The following is a 22,874-nucleotide window of genomic DNA, read 5'->3' as shown; positions in this document are numbered from 1 at the left end:
CTCACAAAAATAAACATATTCATACCATATGATCCAGCAGTCATGCCCCTTGGTATTTACCCAAAGAAGTTGAAAACTATGTCTACACAAAAGCTGGACATGGATGTTTATAGCAGCTTTATTCATAATTACCAAAACTTGGAGGCAACCAATATGTCCTTCAGTAGGTGAGTGGATAAATAGTGGTACATCCAGCAACAGAATATTATTCTGTGCTAAAAAGAAATATCAAACTATGAAAAGACATGGAGGAGCCTTAAATAAACTTAAGTGAAAGAAGTCAATCTGAAAAGGCTACATGCTGTATGATTCCAACTATATGACATTGTGGAAAGGCAATATTATGGAGACAATAAAAAGATCAGTGGTTGCCAAGAGGTGGAGGTAGGGAATGCACAAATAGGCAGAACACAGAGGATTTTTAGGGCAGTGAAAATACTCTGCATGATGCCATAATGATTAGTATATATGTATCATTACACATTTGTCCAAATACTTATAATGAACAATACCAAGAGTGAACCATGTCCTAAACTATGGACTTTGGGTGATTGTGATATGTCAATATAGGGTCATCAGTTGTAACAAATATACCACTCTGGTGTAAAATGTCAATATTGGGGAGAATTTGCTTGTATCGAGGCAGAGAGTCTAAGGAAATTTCCATACCTACCTTTTAATTTTTTCTGTGAGCCTAAAACTCTTCTTAAAAAATTAAATTAAAAAAACCTTATTTGAATATAAATATCTTAGTTGATTATATTTTTATGATATATTCTTATTTCTTGCAACTCTGTGATATGTTTATATAACTTATATATTTATATATCATTTGTATAATATGATTGATATCACTATTATATCAATTTACAGAGATTACTGAGGCATAAAGAGGTTAAGGAATTTGACCAAAGTCTTATAACTAGTAAGTGACCATGATTTAAACCCAATTTTGTCTCATTCCAGAGCTTGTTCTCTAAACCGTCAGACAACATTGCTTAAGAATACACAATACCTTTCTCAAGTGATCACCAGGTGTTCACAAAACTCAAATGCCACCATAGGCCAGGCAAGCCAAACAAAAGTGTGAAATGATTAAGTTTTAAGGTCAGAAAGAGGAGAATAGTCAGGGTTAGTGGAGTCAAGATAATATGCCCTACAAAAAGAAATTCAGAATCGCTTTTTGTGTTGCTGGGCTTTCAGAGCATATCTGCAGCCCCATTTGGCCCATCAGGTCGCCGTGTTGCATCTCTTGGTTACAGGAATTATCCCTCACTATTCTTACCTTTGAATAATTGTTGAGGCTTTGCTAGTTGCCACATACTTAGAAATAGCATTTATTTATTTTCTTAATGAGTAAGGAACCTTAGACAGTCACATATTTTGAAAGTGATTTTAAGAGAATGAAAGGAATTAAAAATTAATGCACTTTTCTTTTTTTAAACCTCCTTCATGTGTTCTTTTAAAATAATGAAGTCCCCATTGATGTACACTGCTATTATTCTGCCATCTAATCAGATGATCTTTTTCATTGTCTCCTCTGTGATTATCTGACATTAAGGTTTTAGAGGTATGGCCCTGCTAGTTATTGAATAACTAATTTGCAAACTCTCAGTATTAGGGTCTTGATTTAGGACATAATTCAGCATCAGTCTGGTATTTATTCATACTCTCAGAATTGTGTCACTCTATAAGCTTGGCATGGTGAATATCTTAATAAGTAAATTTTAAGCCTGTGTCTTTGTTGTAAATTACATTCAAAAAAGCAAATCTTTTAGCCAAGTGAATATATTTGGCCCCTCTATGTGGTTACTTTGCTAAAATACATTTAGATACCATGTTGAGAAGACTTTGTTGAAATAGGCTTTACGTGTTAAAAACTTCGAATATTGCTAGTTCAAGGAACTTACCTTAGTACAAAAGCAGATGATTTTGATTGTTTAAAATGTAATATTAGGAAACAAAATTGCTCATGTTAAAGTGCTCTAGAGTTTAGATAAAAATCAAAAACATCCCTTTAAAAGAATTCAGGTACAATACATAGAATTTAGATCACCAAATATTCAGACTCCTAAATCGGTAGCAAATTAAGTAACACACAGGGCTGGAGATGTGAATATTATATAATGAAGATAATAAAGGAGTTGAATGTGATGTGCCTTGGGTGCATGTTAGTAGCTAATTCCAATATGAATGCTTTGCAATCACTTGCCGGTTGAGATGCGTGTGTTCAGCTAAATGGAAATCTTGGACGTTCTCTCATACACCCCATTATTTGTAATTGAACACCTGATTTCTATCATGCAACAAATTAACATCTGCACTGGATCTTTTCTGCATATGGATACAATGATTAGAATTTTGCAGATAGGCAGATACTTGAAAACAAAAAGACAACATTGTGAAACACTTCCAGCCATAATTTTTGATTACATATTGAGAATCGTTTAATCATCTTACTCCGTTTAATTAGCCCTTCTACTTAGGTCAATTGCTTTTTTTATTAACATGACATGTTAGCAGTTTGTTAATTGGCATGAAATAACATGAGACTTTTCAGGGTATTTTGTACGAGAAATACACGGGCCTAAGGAAGCCAGGGGAAACGCGAAGAGGTAAATGTATGCATTAGCTAATGCTAATGCCTTACAGCATGTACCATTGCCACCGAAGCCTGTGTTCCTTGGAACCCTTTGAATTTCTGTCCTTCCATTAGGCAGAATGAGTTTATGTGAGCAGTTTACGAAAATGTGAGACTGTGGATATACATTTGAAGTAGACGTCACTTTTCTGAAATTGAGAATGATGAAAAGTGAAGAAGAGATGGAGATACACGTGTATATAAATAAATGCTAATAGGTGGGAGGAAGGTAGGCAGAGAGATACATGCATGTAAGAAAATTAAGAAAAGGATTTAGTCAGTATCAAGCCTTTAAGCCCCAAGCCTCTTCACCAGTGTTTTATGTTAGAAATAATTTTAACCCATCCGCAGTATCCCTTTTGTGGCATTGACTAAGGTCCTTTAATTTATTGATTTCGTATATGCCCGTTGAAGTAAAAATATATATATAATTCAGCTGATAAGTTTTTAAATGAATTAGAGTGCTACAAAATGATATACAAATTGCTGTGGAGTGTGCTGTAAAGATACTATTAATTACTCCTAGGAAGAAAGATTGATTTTCTTCCTTAACAATTCCTCCAGTGTTGTGGCACAAATAGCCGCATTGGGGAGGCAAGTGTTTAGCCAGAGCCCATTTAACCACCTTGCGTTATATTCGATCATTTAAGTACAGATATTTTCTTTCTAAACCCTAAATGAATGCTTGTTGCAATCCCATCACAACTTTGAGGAGCTATGTGATGGTGAGAATAAAGAGAATAGAATAATACTGGTTTCTCTGTTATTTCTTTATATTCTACTCGATTCTAAATAGGTTTTTGTGCTTACTTCACGCCAGCATAGAATTTAAGCACTAAAAGCGATTTGGGGATTACTTGACCCAACATTAGAGTTTTATAGATAAAACACTGAGAGAAAGAGTGGTAAGCCTTTCCAAAGTATGTGTGGGTGTTTATTCCATTAACCTGTCCTGAGTGTATCCTGGCAAATACAAAGATAAATTTACCTAACTCCCTCCCAGTGAGAATTGTTTTCCTTTCCCGTTAGTAACATTTTCATGCACTTGGGGGCACTATGATCAAATTTAAGAAGAAAAGGGAAAAATGTTATGTTGTTAGGTTTATTTCAGTTAGAAAAATTGTTCCTAATACTACTATAAGGAAACCTTAACTAATTATATACTTTTAGGTAAAATACCTTTTAAATATGTACTCGAGGTGGCTGAAGTTTTTGTTCAAGCTTCAGAATAGGTATAGATTAACCAGTGGTTAACGTGTGTTGTCTGGACCAGGAGGATCAGCCTCACCTGAGAACTTGTTAGAAATACAGATTCTCAGGCCAGCTGCAGTGGATCAGCTACTCAGGGCATGGGACCCAACAATGTGTTTTCACAAGCTCTCTGTGCATGATTTCGTTGCTTGCTAATAACACTTGAGAAGCACTGGATTAGAATAAGTGAATGTCGACATACTTTAAAAATTTCTAACTGTTAAAAATCATTAGGTTAAAAATTAACTTCTCAGATGTGCTTGAAATGTTGTGAAAATGTGTTTCTCAGGAAAGTTTTCTCCCCTACATTAACAATAAATGATCTAAATTTATTTTTTTGTTCATGATTGTACAGCTGGGTCCATATGAATCACAACAGTTAGTTGATTAGTCACTTTCATCCCCCCTCTCAAAAAAGAAACCAGTTTTAATCATCTGTTTTATATTATGTAAATAAATAAGCCAATTAATGGAATTTCTCAAATTTAACTCCTTGTGATAGTAACAAGACATGACCTAGATTTTAACATAATGCTGCTAACAGTATTACATCTTAATAGTATCTTTATTATATAAATATAATATATATATTGGGTCATTTGATCCTAATGATAACCCTTTAAGGCAATTAAGAACCAATCATTAGCTCTATTTACAGTTAAGAAAAACTGAGGCTCAACTGAGAACAGTTTCAAAATTCTTATCTAAGTGTGTTCCTCTGTCTCTGAGAGTTAGTGGAAACTACTGGGAGAGAATGCCTCTGCCCTTAAAAGAACAACTCCAAACCTCCAACGATTTGAGTCAGGTAGGAGAATCTTCTGGAAATACGGTGACTGGACTGTGAGGGTGGGACCGAGTTTTCCCTTCCTGGAGATATTCTCTCACATCCTTCCTCCGTCCTGTGCTAGACCTCAGACATGCCCTACCTGCATCTCATTCTCTTTCTCTCCCATGATAGACTTCCCTTCCTATTTCTCTTTGGTCAGCTAGAATAAGGTAGAGCTTTTGAAAGTCTTCATGCTAAGGGAGAACATATAAGAAAGTAATCACAGAGAATATAAGAAACTACCAGTAAAGCTTGCCATTATTCTGTAGATTCTGACCTGTTTATCTACTGTCCTGGGATACTAGGGGGTCTATCCAAAAAGCTGGCCTGAGTTAGATGGCATTTCATGCGGGTCCCCTGCTATTTTGCTCTTAGTCTTTTCTCCAAATGAAGACTCCTACATTAACGCCCAGCATCAGGGAGCGGCCTCCTGTTTAAGTAAGTAAACCCCTCCCATTCACAACCAGTCCAGCAACTAGGACAGGATGTACCTCACCCAGGGTACAAGGAGTGGTCTTGATATTCCTGTTCTGAGCTCAAGACCACCTTCTCCATATATGAGAGGTTAAACCTTAGGTGAAGAGAAGCATTTTATGTATATATCAGTAGAAGCTGGGACCTGTTCCCTCACAGTTAACTACAACTGTGAAGTGAATCTTGTAGCAAAGTCAGAAAGTATGTTCAGTGAGTGTTGCTAATTAAACCTTAAAGGTGGTCCTTAATATATAGTTACTATAGCGTTGAAAGTATCGGAAGTTGGTTATAAACTGTATGTTTCCTGTAGTTTGTAGCAATGACTATACCTACCTAATAGGATCGTTAATGAGTATTAATCAAGATAATATATATAAAATACAAAGTACAATGCCTGGAATTCAGTAAATCTCAAAAAATGAAATGTAACCTGTTATAAAGAAAACAATGATGAAATGCATTGTGAATAGTTACCTGATACGAAGAATATCAACATAGGATGTGTGCTATGACAGGATATATTCTGATGTAATATTATAGTCTGTCATTTTACTCACTTTTTTTGGTTTTTGTTTTTGATTTTTTTTAATTTCAGATTGATTCAAAAGGTTAACTTGAATGCTAGCAAAATAAGTCTAACTTATTTAAACCTTTTTAAATTTCAGACTTTATTGTTTAAAATTGCCTTGATGTTTACTAGAATTCTGTATTTCTCTTTAGAGTTCATAAATACATTTTAATTTTATTTGATGATTAAGGATCATTTATTCACCTCTGGTCATCTGTCTGATTCTCTCTGACTTATAGGTACTCCCATGGTAGTTTATCTTCACTATTCATCGTATTTTCTACCTTTTGTTCATGTTTATGGTGAGCATATCTTCCGTCCTAAAATGCACAAAGTAAATATAAATCAATTATCACTAAGGAGCAGCAACTCCAGGATATGTCTTATAGTCTCTGCAGTGAGGGTTTTTTTTTTTTGTCTATTTCCTCTAATTATAGAGAGAGGAAGGGGTAGGGCCTCTCATAAATTGAAAATTATTTGGATTCTTAACAATTACAATTACAGTGTAATTTATGTTAACTTTCTAATAATCCGTGCATCCCACTAAAAAGCAGGTATATATGTGCCTGCAACTGAATCACATCCCACACCCAGAGATGCAATTATGATATGGACCTTCAAACAAGATTCTCATTTCTTTTGCTAGGAAAAAAAATAGCCTGCCTTCTTAATTGAAAATGAACAGATCTTAAATTCTTCTGCTTTAGGTGGTGCCCTCATATGGAGAGAGGGGAAAAAAGCTATTTAGAGATCATTGTCATCTGTGTACTGATTTTTTTACACTCCATATTATTATGGTTGTGGTTATTTATTAAGAAAAATCCAGAGATACCTTCAGAATGGTTTCAGTTCTTTTCTGTGAAGTAATCTTGACATTATACAAATTCATCGGACAATTCTAGTCTTTGTCCCTAGCTGTATGACTAAATGGGAGAGAGCCTCTGCTTATATTCATTTTAAAATTAGGTGTTTGTATACTTTTTAAATAAATAGTAAAATGGTTGTATAATCTCCATTCCTCCACCTGTGTTTCTCTCTCTTCCACATCTATTACTTTTGCTGGTGGATTAATAACTCTGTCAAATTAAGATGGGAATATTGACTTACTTGAACTAACGTATATTTGTGTTGTTTTGCGGAAAAACGTGCTGATTTCCTGTACTGACACATGCAAGAAAGAAAAGGACCAGATTTTGTTCCAGTGTTGCATTTTAGAGGGAAGTACCTCACAAGAATCTTTGGAAATGGTGTTAAAGTTGTCCTTTGACAAAAGTAGTAATATATTTCTCCAGTAGATGGTGCAAGCATCCCCCCCCAAAACACGAAGTGTTTTTATCTACTGAATGGAGAACTTGATAATAAAGGTGGCATTATTTAAGTAGTATTAAGTAATCTTCAAGACGTTTTCTTTTTTTAAAAAATGTAAGAAAATGTTAGAAGGTGAAGTGGTAGTTCATTTTGGACATATCAAACTTGTCAAGACATTTTATCACATTAATACAGAAAAACTTTAATGTTTAGCACTATATGCATAATCAAAGATGTCACTAATGTTAGTTTTAACCAAAAATATCTGAGACTTGAAATTCTGAATATGTTTTGTTAAATGTCAAAGGTTTTTTTTTCTATTGACTATCTTGATTTCATTTTTCTTTGTATCCTGCATTCATAGGCAGAAGCATTGTCTATAGTTTAATAAGCAAGTAAGTAAATAAGTGGAATTCTTAAGCTTTAAGTTAAAGGAGAAAAAGAAACATTTTACAAGTGTAGCCCAGTGAATCCCAACCTGATTGTACATAGCCCTCTTATTACTGTTACCTTTATTTTGTTATTCATTCTCCTCCAAATAAATAGATGCATGTGAGAGAGAAACTGAACATTGAAGTGTACTTTTTCATAGCAGTCTAGAGTTTTTTAGTAGGTTGATAAGTAGCAATTTCTTAAGAACCTAAGGAAGTCAGTAGCTGGGAAAGATAATAATGTACTCTATAGAAATATTGCTTTCATCTGATGAATGAAAAGAACTAGGTGTTTTGTTGTAACTTGTGTGATATTATAGTTATACTTCATTGTAGGAAAATGTATACTTAAATTTTTGTGCCACTCTTCAAAAGTCTTTTTTTCGTAAATGGGAAAAGTTGAAAAATTCATTGCCACTCTCCCCAGCCTTTTCCAAAGAGTCCTTTAAAAAGTTAGATTGAAATAGTTTTCAGTATATACTACTACTACTACTATCATAAAGATGATGATAATGATGATGCCTTCATTTACATTGTGCTTTATAATTTCAAAGGCTCCTTTACACACATCACTTAACTAGATTTTTGTAATGACACTATCTGTTATAATCAGAACAAATATTGCTATTTCTATTTTACAGGTGAAAAATAGTGAAAGTCACACCAGGCACATAGCAGTTAAAAGTTAAAGAGACTTAAAATCATTCATTCGTTTTCCCTCTCACTCTCTCTTTCTCTGTCATTCTTCTCTCTGTCTCTGTCTCTCATATTTTCACTCTTTCATCTCTATTTGGAAAAAGCTCTTATTCTGTGCCCCAGTATTTGCTTCCGTGTGGAGGAATATCCGTAACAGTAATACTCCTGGCTTCTCTCTACCCCCTTTTTTTTTCTTTTTTTTTGACGCATCTGATTAGTTAGCTTGAGAGCAGGGGCTGGGCATGCAGAGATCAGCCCTTTCCACTCCATTTGTCCCTGGAACACCTGTTCAAGCAACTGCTTGCTGCTGCTCCCTGCGTGAGTTTGTCAGGGGCGGGATCTCCACGTGGGCAGGCGTGGCCTGACCAGCGCTGTCTGTCCCTGGAGTGGGGAAAGTATGTCTGATAATAATACTGAACCTCATAAGGGAGCCCACTTCTTACAGAAATAAGCCACATTCTTCAGTATTATTGTTATCACTAATAAGGTGATCTTTTAACTCTTGTTAACAACTCTTTGTCTTTAGCCAGTTTGCTCAGAACTCAGGCAAAGAAAAGAGGTACTAAATTATTGGGCCTTCTCAAAAACTCCAACCATGTTTGTATATCATGAAAGTTAATATATATATATATATATATATATATACACACACACACACACACACATACATTATATATATACACATATATATATATATTAGTGGGAGTTAGAAATCTTTAGACATAGAATATATTCTATTGCATTTTAACTTAAAGGCCCCAGTGATACTGTGACCTTGGGGCTATTTTCAGCTGTGGTTCAAACTGTCTTGCCAGAAACCCTGGGAGTCCCTTTCGTGACTGATGGGCTTGTAGGCGAACTGGACTCCTGCATCTCGGTTCCTACTTTCCCAGCAGCCACTTCATCTTTCCTCTATGTTCTGAGCTTCTATATTAAGTTAAATATCAGGATAAAATTCTGCTGCTAAAACTTTGAATACTCTTGATTAGATAAATATGAAAATACCAACTTTATGGAAAATCCAAAGTCTGTCTAAGGCTTTTTCTTTTACATTTGTATATATTGTATAAATTTTTGCTGAAGATTTACTTTCTTCATTATGTTCTTATAATCATTCCTAATGACAAGACTAGAAATAGCCATTCAGTCATTCCAAAAACGCTTGTGGAATATCTGCTGTATAAAGTCACAGTGCTGAGACAGGGTGGTGAGTGGTGACTGATGTGGTCCTTACCCTCATGGACCTTACTGTGTTGTGTTGGAAATAGACATTCATCCAATGTGCCATGCCATGCACCATGGCAGGGCTGTGGAAGGAATGTCCACATCTCACCAAATACATGTAAGAAGGGCGTATGACCTCATTAGGGATGTCAGGGAGGGCTTCTCTGAGAAAGTGATAGTTGAACTCTGATGGATGGGAAGAAATTGGAAACATGAGAGGCGAGAACTAAATGAATTTAAATTGTTGGAAATGGATGGAATTGTAAGATATGTGGGACTGATGGGGTAAGACAGCCAACACAAAAACAACCAGGGGAGCAGCGAGAACTCAGAGTATTGGTACAAAGGAGTACTTGGTGTCAAAAAAAAAAAAAAAAAAAAAGCTAAGAAAAGTATCAAAGGATCTCAGCACAGGAATGTTCTAGATATGAGCTGTCTTGGAAATGTCTGTGACCAACTAATAAGTCTAGAATTCAAGAGCAGGGTGTCAGAGAAAGATTAGCAAGAACAAGAGCAAAGCTGCATCCTCAGCCTGGAGTATTGGGCAGCTTATCAAAACAACCACTTAAGCTCAGAGGAACAGGGACTGAGACGCTGAGGCCAAGGTACAAGGTCGGAGCTGGCAGGACAGCAAGGGGATCTCACTGCTCAGTCCAAATCTTGACCCAGAACTCAGAGTCCTCCTTGATGGCAGCTAAGATTGGTCACAAAGCACAAAAGTGAAGTTCAATTGATACCGTTCAGGTAAAACAAGGCTGTTGCAGAATGCTGAGTGTCAGGAGGAATTCAAATACCTTTACAAATAACTCATACGAAGATAAGTTAAAGATGGACGTAGACAGTTTGTTTTCTAAATTTTCAGAGCCCTCCAAAAATGTCCTCATTAACTAGGATCAGAGAATAACGTTATAGAAAAAGAGACCTTTCTGGAATCAAACATAATCCATGGCGATGATGATCCAAATTTTACAGAAAACCTTTTGTTTTCAAATATAAATGTTTATAGCTTCTAAGTAAAGCAATGTCAGAAGTGAAGAGGATTTTTAAAAAATATTTATTTGTTTGTTTGCTTATTTATTTTGGCTGCGCTGGGTCTTAGTTGCAACATGCGGGATTTTTTCTTTTTTTAGTTGCAGCATGCAGGCTTCTTAGTTGCAGCAGGCACGCGGGATCTAGTTCCCTGATCAGGGATCGAACCCGGGGCCCCTGCATCAGAAGCGCGGAGTCTTACCCACTGGACCACCAGGGAAGTCCCTGAAGAGGATATTTTTAATCATGATTAGGATATTAGTTAATTCTGAACAGAATGCAAAAACCTTTGCTTGTAGTGCTTAAAGATTCATTAGCAGTCATCTAGTCCAGCTAACTTCCCAGAGTGTGTGCTGGAGAGCGTGACTCCTACATGGTCTTCTGTGAGAGAGAGTCTGTAATTTTGGAGGCGCTGCCTGCACTGTTCTCCCCCTCCTGTCCTCACTCCTCAGCGTCTCATTTCCCAGGTCTATTACAGGCTCTTACTAGTCCCCACACACAGAACACTTAGCTTTGTTTAGCTCGGTATCTCTCACATTTATTTGCTTGCCAAACCCGTTCTGTCTTTGTGTACTACTTCTTTCTATCCAGATGTCCTGAGACACACAGTGGAAAACACTGAATCCCAAATTATCTTCTCGATGATTTTCTTTTTAGAGTGTGCGCAGTTTATAAAATGGGCATTTCATGTACGTATTTCGCTTGAATTTAGCCTAAATATGAAGCAGGTAGAACAGATATATCCACTTACAGAAGAGGAAACTGAGGCCTACAGTATCTGTGTTAACTCAGGATTACCTATACTGTATACATAGTTTAAAAGTGTGTGACCATTTTGCATTGCTTTAGGAATTTTGTGCCCCAAAAGGGAAGGTATTTCCAATACCTTCCAATACCTTATAAATAATATGTACTATGATACATGCATAAAAGCCTTTGCTAAAACTTTTGTTTCCTTATTTCCAAACCATTTGCGTTTTCAGGGAGAAGAAAGCTTAATGGATTGCATCACAAAAATATCTAGGAGCGCCTAAGTAAATTATTTCATTTTCATCACCACGTGTGCCAGAGGTTTTTTGCTAAATGGTGCAGAGCATCCTTCCCTTTGGAATGTGCCATAGCCCCTAGAGAGTCACATCTTCATAGCGTCTACCCGCCACCCTTCTCCCAGGAGATGGAGGCATAGGCTTGAGTCTAAGCAAGTTTGCCTGGTTGGGGTAGGTTACTCAGTACCGTCTTGTGACACTTTTTCCCTCTTATCCTCTTCTGAGACATTTTGTAATCAACTTGGAAAACTCACTAATTTTAACTTTTAACAAGGCAGTAAAGTTTCTGCACATGCAGAAACGTAATATTATATTTCGAACGACATTTAAACTGAGGAAAAACATGAAACCATGCCTACAAAATATGCACTCTGTAGTAGAGTATATTAGAATGAGACCCTAACATATTTGTATAACTTTCTAAATATCAGCATTGGTAAGATCATGAACCATTAAAAAATATGTATTGGGGCACTTTTTTCTGCTAATTGAGATATAAAAGGGTACTGATGATCAGTTATCAAAAAATATAGGAAAAACTGCCTTTATAACAAAAGATTTCTCTGTACAGTTTGATTTAGTTCCATGGTTTGGCTTGTGTTTAGCTGTTTAAAACTACTTTTTGTAGAACTGCTTATAGTATAATTGACCCAGATCAGTTTTGTTTCTAGGTGGTAGTGCATTGCCATTTATATTAGAACACCTCCTTTAAGAGTGGTCACTTGTAGATCTTGATGTCTCAATCTGAGGGTGGAATAGGGCTTTATGGTCTTCTCATCTTGGCAGTTTGTCTATATTCATATTCTAGTTTGTGAATAGCAAGCCATTTTTTAAAAATATTTATTTATTTATTTGGTTGCGCTGGGTCTTAGTTGAGGCTCGAGGGCTCCTTAGCTGCAGCATGTGAACTCTTAGTTGCAGCATGCATGTGGGACCTAGTTCCCTGACCAGGGATTGAACCCGGGCCCCCTACATTGGGAGTGCAGAGTCTTAACCACTGCGCCACCAGGGAAGTCCCAGCAAGCCAGTTTGTAAAGGATAGCATTTATACCTTAGACTGTTAGACTTAATCTGAAAATGCTGATATGAGCTCAAGTTTAACTCCCATCTAGCTGAGATTAAACTAGCAGAAGATGAGACTTCTCAGAAAAAGGGTGGGGGGAGGCAGTTCATGTTACTGATTCTACAAAATGTGATACACAAAATGAAGAACTACATTTTATTCCTTTGCTGTTACAGGTCTCCTGCTGACATAGCACACGCATTTTAACTTCTTACTCAACAATAGGAGTTTCTGATTTTTCATTTTCATTCATCATTTCTTTCAAAATGTTCTGTGATTTTGTTTGTTGATGATCCTCTCCTTGCATCCTCACCTCTTGTTCTCTTTCCCATAAGAATTCAGGAAGTATATAAAAGCCAACTGGGAAGTATTTACTTCTAGGTTTCTTAATGCCCAGGTCACACTGCTGTTTTGAATCAGTTTCTTTTTCTCATCCATAGCTGAAAACAAAACCAAAAAAAAAAAAAAAAGGCTTAATCTTGTGGGGTTAAATAAAGGAAAGAATGTAGTGAAAGAAGGAAGATTCCTTTTATGCGGGGAAGCTGTGAGCACAGACTGTGCTGGGAATGACTGAAAGTGCCTGAGGGCATTTGGTCCCTATTGGTTTTCACATCAAATGCAGTGGTGCCCACGGATAGCCTGTATTGTTGTCAGTTAAATGGGATCATGAGTGTCTGAAAGGTGTTTGAGAATGAACCGAAAATCATTTTCACAAGTGGATGATTACTTCTGCCACATGTTAACCGAACTCTATCAGAATGGCCCAGATTTTTGAGCCTGCATTAATTGCTCTTTCAACCTTGACTGAGGTTTCTCTTTAAGAAAGCCCTTTCCAGGACTAAACTACTCTATATATTGATTTTTTTCTTTCTGTATTTTTCCTTGAAAAATGAAGGCTTATAGAAGAATAGGCTTTATCATTCAACATGTAGATTGATTGTTCCATTTCTTTGAATAAAAAGCTAGAGTCATAAGTGATCTGCCAAAAGTAATAGTCTTTTTTTTTCAAGCACCGAATAATTCTGTTTCTGTATACAATTATGTTTTTCAAATATTCATTAGTGATGATTTTTCACCATAAAGTAAAACCATGAACTCCCACACCATGGACTCCGTGCAAATAAATCATCATATTCTCCTTTCTATGAGAACTGTATGCCACCACTCTAAATGAAACTAAACTACAATATTTAGTAATATGTCTGGAGAATTTGTGTATGTTGAAGTGTTCTTTGAACAATCTTCAAGTTAGAAAGGTTTTATAAGGTGCTTTTAAAGCGTTTGGATAGATGAGTTCTTTATTTCATATTACCATTTTCTATTTCAAATATGGCATAGAGAATATTAGCTGTTTCTTTACTATACTAGAAAAATATAGGGTATATTGTAGTTTAGATGTACTGTGTTATGAAGATGAGTTAAATCTCAGTTTTTCAAACTAATCAAAATGAGCTCTTGAAATTTCATTAACTTTTGTTGACTATATATATTAGCAAATAATATATAGCATTTATAGAAAATGGCTTAATTTATTAGTAAAACTAATTTCAGAGGTTTTTTGGCTTAAAGGAAGGCAAATCACAGAATGTTATATGGGAATCTGTTTTTTAAAAAAAAAATACTCAAAGGGGTACTGAATAAAAGACAAGCATTTAAAGTAATTTTATTTTACAAGCATTGCAATGTGAACATGTGATGAAATGTAAATATCTACTTGAAAATTCAGCAAAAATAAGCTTCATATTTTACTGATTTTTGTTTCGCTTGAAGATTATTTTTACCAAGCTTCATTTTACTCAATAAATATATTGAGACCATTTTATTGGTAATAGAGTAATGTATGTTGTTAATGATCAACATATCTCTACAGAAGAGTTTTTATTCCTGTTGTCACAGAACATTCTGATGGATTTCATTAAGACTCTGCTTTTGTTTGTCCACAAATGAAAACTTCTAGAAGCAACTGTGGTATGTGTTCCAGTTGGCGTCTTAAGTTAACAGATAACTCTTTTAAGGATCACGTTGAGACCATAGAGATCGTATAATTTTTAAGTATTGAGATTCTCTAATGACCATATATAAATGTGATGTAGTAGATGAAAAATAATGACCCGTTTGCCTTGTTGATAGTAACTGTATTGACTTGAGGTTTGGCTATACCAAAACTTTTATTTTCTCTTTTTTTTTTTCTTTTTCTCTTTTTTTCTTTTTCTCTTTTCTTGACATTTTTCCTAACAGCCTGGTACATAAGCTATGCCCATACCATATTTTAAATATACAAGCAAAAATTCATAAAGTTCATTGTCTCTTAGCTTTGATATTTGAGGATAGAGCATGACCTAAGAATAGTTAGAAATAATACCAAAAAAAAAGTCGTAGGTGAGTGGAGCATTGATAACACGTTAGTTTGTTTTGTGCCTTGTTCCCTAGCTGATTCCTATGTTTCTTTGGGTGAAATAGTACTCTCCATTAGAAACAGCCCTAGAAGAGGGATTAATACTTTAAGATTATTGCTGTATTTATACTGATTTATAAAACCAAATGCTTCAAGGCTTTACTCTTATGTGTTAAATCCGAGCTTTGTGTCAGGGCTGCTAATTTCTTTGTTACCTAATCCCATGTAAGAAGAGAAGATTTTAAAGTTAAGCAGGCAATTTTTTGTTCAAAGGGAACAGCTTCTTAATACCTTACTTAAGTTGGGTGTATTGATGAAAGCAAACACTTTAACATAGTATCTGAGCAGTTATTTTTAAATAACCCAAAATACTCTATAGTTACATGAGTATTGTGATGTATTGGAAATATTTCGATGGAAAAAGTGTTATATTGAGTATCAGTTTAGCATTGGAAATATGTGCTTTTGAACTGTGTTACATACAATAGAATATATCTTCTGTCCCCATTTAAATAATGTTGAATCAAATTTAACTCCGATTAGGGAATTTTTTTCCTAGGGTCATACTCTAACATAGAGTACTGGAGAATGTAATATGACTACGACTGTGAAAACTGCTGGTATGTGTTCCTTTTCCATCCATTTCTTTGTTGGTTTTTTTTTTGGCCATGCCACCCGGCTTGTTGCATCTTAGTTCCCGGACCAGCGATCGAACCTGGGCCCCCTGCAGTGGAAGCTCAGAGTCCTAACCACTGGACCAGCAGGGAATTCCCTCTATCCATTTCTTAGTAACTGAGATAATTTAACAAGGGTGAGAAAACATGTTTTGTTTAAAATCAGATTCTGTAGGTTGATGAAAATGAATCATGTTGAAAGCCCCACCAAAACTAAAACAAAAGACTTGCTTTTGGTTTACTCTTTAAAACCTCTTTAAATAAGGTGACAAAAATTCACTCATTAGAGAATGTTGGTCTCATGCTGTGTGATAAATATTTATTTTATTGGGTAACATTATAAATTGTCACACAAAACCCAGTTAAATGTGTTTTCCCAGTTTGCCTGGTATTTGGCAGGTCTAATTTACATACTCTTAAAAAAAACTTTTTTAATTTGAGATAATTCTACAATTGAGAGGAAGCTAGTAATGACTCAGCAGGTTACTAAATATTCAGGGAGAATACAGTTGCATAGCAGACCGCACCCCCTTAACAACATTACTATACGAGCCAAGGTACTCTGTCTGTCCCAGATGACAAATGCACTTCTTGGATGATGTTCTCTACACCTTTATGGGGTAGAATCAGATTTCATAAAGCTTTAAAAAAATGAATTTTTCCAGAGTTCAGACAGCAGGAAAATAATATTAATAATAGATTTCTTAAATTCTAAACTATTTTTATAAAACAGAAATAAGTGACAAGTAAATAACTCTCAAGGATTTGTTTAATCATCACTATTGCCATTGTATGTCAAATAGATTTGGTCCTACCAGGCGTACCTTCTCCTTTTACAGGACTATGCAGTTATAATTGATGTTCATGGTAATGACCCCAAGATGTTTATAGGGTCCTTTTCTAAATCATTAAAGAATGATCAAATTATATTTTATGACTATTTGAAGTCAACCTATTGTGTACAAATTCTTTAAAAATTCATTATAGATGAATATACAGTCTCTCTATGTAGAATAACTCATTTTTCAGTAATCATTGCTGTGTAAGTATAATGAAATGAATCTATTGCCTAGTATAACATAATATGTTAAATGTAACTTTAGTGTATTTTTGTGAAATTAAAAAAAACTTATTGGATTTTTATCCATAAAAGAGATAATTTATAACCTAACACTCAACATTAAAAACAACAACAACAAAAAATGGAACTCTGAATTCAACAGCAGTGCTAGGCATAAAGATGAGTTAGGAGAGAATGCATCTTGAGTGATGAATTGGGCGATTGGGATTGACATGTATACAGTGATGTGTATAAAATTGATGACTAATAAAAAAAAAATCCAACGCAGTCAAAAATAAAAATAAATAAAATAGATAAATTAAAAAACAAAAGAATGCATCTTGGTTTTTACAGATGCTTTCTAATAAATGGATTATCTGATTGTAACCAAATATTCAAATGATTTTGGATCCTTTTTCCTTACGTTCTTTACACTTTAATCGTCCCCTGATAAGACCACCCACCTACAAAGAACGTAGACTGCTCTAAGTATCAGAACTTGAGAATAGCTTTGAAAACTGGAAAACCCATTTAACCATTAAAGTTTATAGGAATTCGCCACTGTACTCAAGATAAAGTGACAAAGATCCTCATCTTTGGTCTATAGATATTCAACTTAGTCATGTCAGAAATATTGTTTATGGAGCTGTAATGCCCACATCCTTCAAATCCTTAATAAAAGTGATTTTTTTCTAATGATAAAAGACGAGTTCTCATACGTTGTTAATGACAATGCAAAATTGTACAGCCATGGAAAACAATTTGGCAGTTTCTTGTAAAGTTAAACACACTTTCAGTGTAACTCAGTAATCCCAATCCTAGATAATTACCTAGGAGAAATGCAAACGTGCCCACACAAAGACTTATATGTGAATGGCTATAGCAGCTTTATTTACGATAGCCAAAAAGGTGGAAACAACTCAAATGTCCACCAACTGGTAAAAGGATAAACACATTGAAGTCATACATTGAAATAAAAAGGAATGAACTCCTGATACAGACAAAAGCTGAATCTCAAAAACTTTATACTGAGTGAAAGATGCCAGACACCAAAGGCTACATACTGTATAATTCCACTTATATGACATCCTGGAAAACAAAAAACTATAAGGTCAGAAATCAGATCAGTGGTTGCAAAGCTGTGGATGTGAGGAGGAGATGGATCATAAAAAGGCATGAAGGAGCCTTTGGGTGGGGGGTGGAAGTGTTCTATAAATTCATTGTGGTGGTGGTTACATTCCTCCTATTTCAAGTTTCATCCAATTATACACCTAAAATGGGTGAATTTTACTTTAGGTAATCTACCAGTAAACCTTACTTAAATAACAACAACAACAAAAAAATGGAAGACATGCTCAAGATAGAAATTGTGAAAATGGAGAAAGGCATGAAGAAGAAAATAAAATTTATCTTTAATCTCACCAGCCAGATACTCACTTCAGGTTTCCCATTTTGATACATCTTTCTGGATTTTTATCCCCATGCATACAGTATAAGTTCATGTGACAGCTTTTTTAAAACAATATTATTATAATTTTCCATATCATTCTTTTTGGCCTCACTCTTTTTTTTTTTTAAAAAAAACATCTTTATTGGAGTATAATTGCTTTACAATGGTGTGTTAGTTTCTGCTTTATAACAGAGTGAATCAGTTATACATATACATATGTCCCCATATCTCTTCCCTCTTGCGTTTCCCTCCCTCCCACCCTCCCTATCCCACCCCTCTAGGTGGTCACAAAGCACCGAGCTGATCTCCCTGTGCTATGCGGCTGCTTCCCACTAGCTAGCTATTTTACGTTTGGTAGTGTATGTATGTCCATGCCACTCTCTCACTTTGTCCCAGCTTACCCTTCCCCCTCCCTGTGTCCTCAAGTCCATTCTCTAGTAGGTCTGTGTCTTTATTCCCGTCTTGCCCCTAGGTTCTTCAAAACTTTTTTTTTTTTTTTAATCCATATATGTGTGTTAGCATACGGTATTTGTTTTTCTCTGACTTACTTCACTCTGTATGACAAACTCTAGGTCCATCCACCTCACTACAAATAACTCAGTTTTGTTTCTTTTTATGGCTGAGTAATATTCCATTGTATATATGTGCCACATCTTCTTTTTCCATTCGTCTGTTGATGGACACTTATGTTGCTTCCATGTCCTGGCTACTGTAAATAGAGCTGCAATGAACATTTTGGCACATGACTCTTTTTGAATTATGGTTTTCTCAGGGTATATGCCCAGTAGTGGGATTGCTGGGTCGTATGGTAGTTCTATTTTTAGTTTTTTAAGGAACCTCCATACCGTTCTCCATAGTGGCTGTATCAATTGACATTCCCACCAACAGTGCAAGAGGGTTCCCTTTTCTCCACACCCTCTCCAGCATTTACTGTTTCTAGATTTTTTGATGATGGCCATTCTGACTGGTGTGAGGTGATACCTCATTGTAGTTTTGATTTGCATTTCTCTAATGATTAATGATGTTGAGCATCCTTTCATGTGTTTGTTGGCAATCTGTATATCTTCTTTGGAGAACTGTCTATTTAGGTCTTCTGCCCATTTTTGGATTGGGTTGTTTGTTTTTTTGATATTGAGCTGCATGAGCTGCTTGTATATTTTGGAGATTAATCCTTTGTCAGTTGCTTCATTTGCAAATATTTTCTCCCATTCTGAGGGTTGTCTTTTGGTCTTGTTTATGGTTTCCTTTGCTGTGCAAAAGCTTTTAAGTTTCATTAGGTCCCATGTGTTTATTTTTGTTTTTATTTCCATTTCTCTAGGAGGTGGGTCAAAAAGGATCTTGCTGTGATTTATGTCGTAGAGTGTTCTGCCTCTGTTTTCCTCTAAGAGTTTTATAGTGTCTGGCCTTACATTTAGGTCTTTAATCCATTTTGAGTTTATTTTTGTGTATGGTTTTAGGGAGTGTTCTAATTTCATACTTTTACATGTAGCTGTCCAGTTTTCCCAGCACCACTTATTGAAGAGGCTGTCTTTTCTCCACTGTATATTCTCGCCTCCTTTATCAAAGATAAGGTGACCGTATGTGCGTGGGTTTATCTCTGGGCTTTCTATCCTGTTCCATTGATCTATATTTCTGTTTTTGTGCCAGTACCATACTGTCTTGATTACTGTAGCTTTGTAGTATAGTCCGAAGTCAGAGAGCCTGATTCCTCCAGCTCCATTTTTCGTTCTCAAGATTGCTTTGGCTATTCGGGGTCTTTTGTGTTTCCATACAAATTGTGAAATTTTTTGTTCTAGTTCTGTGAAAAATGCCAGTGGTAGTTTGATAGGGATTGCACTGAATCTGTAGATTGCTTTGGGTAGTAGAGTCATTTTCACAATGTTGATTCTTCCAATCCAAGAACATGGTATATCTCTCCTTCTATTTGTATCATCTTTAGTTTCTTTCGTCAGCGTCTTATAATTTTCTGCATACAGGTCTTTTGTCTCCTTAGGTAGGTTTATTCCTAGATATTTTATTCTTTTTGTTGCAGTGGTAAATGGGAGTGTTTTCTTAATTTCATTTTCAGATTTTTTCATCATTAGTGTATAGGAATGCCAGAGATTTCTGTGCATTAATTTTGTATCCTGCTACTTTACCAAATTCATTGATTAGCTCTGGTAGTTTTCTGGTAGCATCTTTAGGATTCTCTATGTGCAGTATCATATCATCTGGAAACAGTGACAGCTTTACTTCTTCTTTTCCGACTTGGATTCCTTTTATTTCTTTTTCTTCTCTGATTGCTGTGGCTAAAACTTCCAAAACTATGTTGAATAATAGTGGTGAGAGTGGGCAACCTTGTCTTGTTCCTGATCTTAGTGGAAATGGTTTCAGTTTTTCACCAGTGAGAACAATGTTGGCTATGGGTTTGTCATATATGGCCTTTATTATGTTGAGGTAAGTTCCCTCTATGCCTACTTTCTGGAGGGTTTTTTATCATAAATGGGTGTTGAATTTTGTCAAAAGCTTTCTCTGCATCTATTGAGATGATCATATGGTTCTTCTCCTTCAATTTGTTAATATGGTGTATCACGTTGATTGATTTGCATATATTGAAGAATCCTTGCATTCCTGGGATAAACCCCAGTTGATCATGATGTATGATCGTTTTAATGTGCTGCTGGATTCTGTTTGCTAGTATTTTGTGGAGGATTTTTGCATCTATGTTCATCAGTGATATTGGCCTGTAGTTTTCTTTCTTTGTGACATCTTTGTCTGGTTTTGGTATCAGGCTGATGGTGGCCTCGTAGAATGAGTTTGGGGGGTGTTCCTCCCTCTGCTATATTTAGGAAGAGTTTGAGAAGGATAGGTGTTAGCTCTTCTCTAAATGTTTGATAGAATTCGCCTGTGAAGCCATCTGGCCCTGGGCTTTTGTTTTTGGCCTCACTCTTAATGGCAACCTAATCATTTTAACTGCTTGATTCTTAGATGGTTTTTGAGTTTTTGCTCTTAAACAACATTGATGAACATCTTTTTTCTTCATTCTCCCCTCAATTTTAAATGTGTCTTTTATGCCAGGAATCTGCTTTTATACAGTGAAAAAGCAGCTAGATGGTGATATTGATGCCTGATTCCAGAACTCATGCTTATAGTGAAAAATCTCATATTTGTTGAAGTTTCATGTGTTCTTATTTGGTATAGTTATCTTTTCTGATATCTTTTATTTATGTTCAGAAATTTCGTATGTAAAATTTTTGTCTGGCTAATATGAAAACTAAAGGGCAGGAACTATCATATTTTTCCTACATAGCATTTGTAACATTTCCTTTATGCAGAAATGTTTACTTTTGTTGAATGTAACTTTTTTCTTATATAGAGACTAAAACTCTTATGAGCAATTTCTTTCTAGAAATGTTTGATCAATTGTGACTTCTTCTGTATATATTCTGTTGAATTCTAGTGCAATAGTGCATAATACCTCAAGGCCCAACATTCAAATGCTTACCTTGGTTCCAGTCTTGAATTGTCTTTTATTCTAATAATATCTTTCAGTATACACGTGTAAATCCACCCACCCCTCTGCTTTCTGTCTTCACAGAAACCATACCTTTTCATTCCAAATGTGGTGAGGCATCATTTTAATGAGGTTACAGATGACAGTATTATCCCTTATGCAGAACCTTCACTGTCTGCAAGACTTACACTTGCTTGTGGTGTTGATGGTTTGTGTACCCCTATTCACTTTCACTTATGTCTGATCTAGTAGCCCAGCAGCATGCTAAGTGAGACACGTTGAAGAACCAGCCTGTGGTCACAGGCTGCGGTTATTCCAGATGCCCTCTTGGCTCCTCGGCAGCTATTTGGTGCACACCTTGCTAGTGAACTTGTACAGAGAGCATCTGTCGTGTCCACAGTGTATAGCTTCTGAGGTCATTGCTGTTAACCCTGTAATAGGAGCTTGGGTGTGTGCCTTTCAGCAGAGGAAAATTACATAGGGAAGACAGAAAGAGAGCAACTAAACACCTATCACTGGGACCATAGAAGAGAAATTAGAGGCTAGAGCAAAGATGGGGCAAAGGGTTTCAAGGGGCCCTCAGGAGGAGCTAGTGAACAGGTGAGAACAGTAGCGGTAGATATTTCTGATAGACTCTAAATGCATTCGCATTACATCCACAAGCGCAGACGATAGGTCATCAAGGGTATTCTGAGAACCAAATAGAAGTTCGCCAAACCCTTCAGCTAGCTGATGTGTCTGAGAGAAAGAAAATATATAATTAATTTGGGCAGTTTTGGGTGATGCTTTCCAGGCAAGAACCTAGGATTTATGTTGACTTTTAGTAACCCCATGTTTGTTTGTATGTTTTTATTCAGAAAATTTAGAAATACAGGGAATAAAGAAGGCAACTCAAATCTTCCATAATCCCACCACTCAAAGGCACTATTACTAAAATTTTGGATTATCTATTTCGTATTTTTTTTTACAAATTTCAAATCACTAAGTATTTATGTATCAATAGTTTTGAATCTGCTCTTTTCCCATAACATTATGCAATGAGATTTTCTTTATGTTATTTTATCAAAAATATTTTTTCAGTGGCATAGTATTTCTATGCATTTTCCAGCATTTATTAAACATTCACCTACTGTTGGACGTTTAAGTTGTTACCTTTTTCATAATGTAAATAACGCTGTTTTAAGTATCCATGTCGCATACATCTTTGTGTGTGTATCTAATTATTTCCCTAATTCCATGATGAAG

The 22,874-nt window shown here is 35.6% G+C and overlaps 1 protein-coding gene across 6 annotated transcripts in view; it reads left to right on the top strand.

The window, feature by feature from the left end:
- The window catches only part of CADPS2 (calcium dependent secretion activator 2), a 552,288-nt gene that overhangs the window by 325,101 nt on the left and 204,313 nt on the right, over window positions 1-22,874 (top strand). The window lies entirely within an intron of this gene.

The sequence above is a fragment of the Eschrichtius robustus genome, chromosome 8 (assembly GCF_028021215.1).
Source record: "Eschrichtius robustus isolate mEscRob2 chromosome 8, mEscRob2.pri, whole genome shotgun sequence".
NCBI lineage: Eukaryota > Metazoa > Chordata > Mammalia > Artiodactyla > Eschrichtiidae > Eschrichtius > Eschrichtius robustus.
Note: the sequence above shows the minus strand (reverse complement) of the source record. Positions and strands in the feature narration are given on the sequence as shown.